Source organism: Marmota monax, unplaced genomic scaffold, assembly GCF_021218885.2.
Source record: "Marmota monax isolate L192 unplaced genomic scaffold, Marmota_monax_Labrador192_F-V1.1 WCK01_AAM20220418_F8-fsc00259, whole genome shotgun sequence".
NCBI lineage: Eukaryota > Metazoa > Chordata > Mammalia > Rodentia > Sciuridae > Marmota > Marmota monax.
The window spans coordinates 1,293,885-1,296,756 of NW_026694482.1; the positions used below are offsets into that span (position 1 = coordinate 1,293,885).

The 2,872-nt window shown below is 48.6% G+C and overlaps 1 non-coding gene across 1 annotated transcript; it reads left to right on the top strand.

Annotated features, from left to right (window-relative positions):
* The first annotated feature begins 891 nt into the window (after positions 1-891).
* On the top strand, positions 892-994 carry LOC124075615 (U6 spliceosomal RNA). The gene has a single exon (XR_006846114.1). It is a non-coding gene; the product is annotated as a U6 spliceosomal RNA (small nuclear RNA).
* Positions 995-2,872: the final 1,878 nt, after the last annotated feature.

Sequence of the window (2,872 nt, forward strand, 5' to 3'; positions counted from 1 at the left end):
AGCCCTATAGAAGTCTAGAGGTCTGCATATTTTTACTTTTGCCCCATTTCTCCATCTCTACCAGAAGCACCACTTACTCTGTTGGCTGGAAAGAGCTTGTCTCATCACGAAGGCCAGTCCGAGCATTGCAAGTACTCAGCCGCCATCCATTCCCAGCTCGCACTCCTGTACCCAGCTGACCTGTTCGTGAAACAAACAGGCTTTTCTCTTCTCCTTCAGCTCATTGCCATGGGAGGACCCAGGACCTGCATAGGTAAGGACTGGGAGAGGAACGTGAGTGGTGACGGAAGTCGGAGTCTGCATAGCCTTGCAGCTGACCTGTGCCTTCTGAGCCTGGCCTGGCTCAATTCGGGATGCACTATCTTTCAACAGCCAATGGATTGGTCCTGGCAGTCCACCTCTGATGACCTGGTAGGTTTGATGAAACCCAGTCCACAATGGGAGGCCCTGGCTATATGGTCACTTGGTGCTCAGTGGTGAAATATTCTTTCCATACCTGGTACTAGTCATGTGCCTAGAGCTGTTTCTATAGCTGTTTAGCTCTCCAATGCAGATGGCACCTTGCGCCAGGCACCTGGGGAACTGTGACTTTGGTGCCTCCCGTTTGGTTTGCCATTAGCTTTACGTGCTCTCTTTTCCCACCAGAGATGCTACCAACACAAGAGGCCTGCAGAAAGGTGTGGACCAGGAGGCAGGGCTTCTGGCACTGCATCTTGGACCGGAGCCAGAACCCTGTCCTGCTTTGCCAGCCACTCAACTCTGGCAGACTTCCTTGTTACCTGGACAAAGGTCCTAGGTGTGGACCGTGTTCCTTCCAAAATCCAAGGGGGGTTTCTGTTCGGTTGTTACGCTTCCTCCTTCTTCATGGGAGGAGTACAGGATATGGCGATTGCACTGGCTTCGGCAGCACATTCACTAAAATTTAAACAATACAGAAAAGATAGGCATGGCCCCCAAGGATGACATGCAAATCCATGAAGCATTCCATATTTTAAAAAAATAAAAGGTACAGAGAACCAAACTTTACTTTGGAGGCGACATCCCAGCACAATCCCCGATTCCTAAAAACTTCACTGAAATGACAGGTCCCCAGTCATCAGAGGGCTTATTTCCCAGTCTGAGGCCTGTATCGACTCCACCAATGTAACCGTATGCTAGCCAACTGGCTTGCACTGCTCTATCAGCAAGATTTGATTGATGCTATGGATCAAGGTGATTCTGCTAGATGTCTAGATAATTGAGACATCTTTGGATGTTGTTATAACTGCGGGTAGGAAAGAGAACTTAGGGTGGGGTGTCAAACTGGAAAAGGACATCACTATCTCTTTCCCATGAGTTCAGGTTGCTTCTTACCCTCTTTTCCTGAAGTAAAGCACTTGCGAGATCAGTAGCAAGGGCTCGGGATGTTTTATGGGGATAAATGCCCTTTAGCCTCTTGCTCCCTGATTCTTTCCTACTTACAATAGCAGAAATTTAACTACACCTTCGAAGGCTGCTCATCTATTTCACTCCTAGTGACTCTCTGTTCTGTTAACCATCTCCACCATTTCATGTGGGTCAAGTCTGATTTGCTGCTCCTCTGACCTTGCTGGTCATTATGGTAATTGCAGCTCCCTGGTTTCTGGCAGGTAAGTGGCACCACCTGGCCACTTCTCTTCCTGGATCCCTAGTTTTCTTCCTATCGCTATTAATAAGCCAAAATCTGTGATCACTTTTGCCATCAGCTCTAACCTACAGAGAAAAGTTGCACTGATCTTATGATGACACTCCTCTCAGGAGCACGTCCCTGATGGCCTTACTGGGTGGAGTGTCCTCTGGTTCCTTCTGAGGAGGACATAGCTCTGGTGGAACTTCTAAGTGCATATGACACATCCTCTCCAGCACATCCGGGGCCCTTCGGCTTTTAATTCCTATTTGTGCCGTCTGCTTTGAACAATCAAACATGTCATCCTTGCTCAGTGCAGACAAATACTGGTTTCTTTTGGCTTCTCAGAGCCATCTGTCCTCAGGATCCTTGCCAGGGTATTATATCCTGTGTTCTAAGTACTTCCAAGTAGAAGAATTCTTGTTTCTCATCTTACACACTGGCTCCTTTGACCAAGTACCAGCAACATGTAACCCTGGCTCCTGCTAATGCTTGTAACTTCTTTGGAGACATAATATCCCTCCTCCTTTGCAAACCCAAGTCATCTCCAAGCAGAGATGTCCTGGGATTTATCAGCCTGAAAGGCAGAAGAGGTAGAAGTTCTGAGGGGACACCTACTGCCTTGCAGGGGGGTTTTCAGTGTCTCCCCCGACCACCAGGGAAAGTGCTCGTTCTTAATAGGAAGGAGTGCGGTACCCTTGTAAACTCAGATTGCAGGTGTGTCTACATACACGGAATTGAGGCGTCCATCCCATGTTCAGAGGCTGGGTTTCCCAACAAGAACTGCGATCTTAGCATAACAGACTTGCTCAAGTCTTGAATTATTAAGTACTGCATTGACAACTCAGCCTCTCCACTGACCTACTGCAGGAGACAATGACTTCTTTGCAGGTACCTTAGCTCTCACCCTTAGTCTTTGTTCACTCACAACCTTTATATTTTTGTTCTCTCTCTCTTAGTCATGCTAGCCAAACTCCACCGTCCTCCTATGAACCCGTCCCTCCGCACATTTCAATTGCCTGAATTACCACATTGGCAATGTCATTTCCCTCCACTGGGACCCTTCCCAGGTCACCCGGTGTTAGATGTAGCTCCCAACTGGAGTACCACCAAGAGCCATCTGTGTTTCCTCCAACACAGGGGACCACTGCCTTCTCCCCAGCTCCACAGGCAGCCATCTGCACCCCACCCACGTCTTGTCACCTGCTTCCCCACACCAGTCCCAGT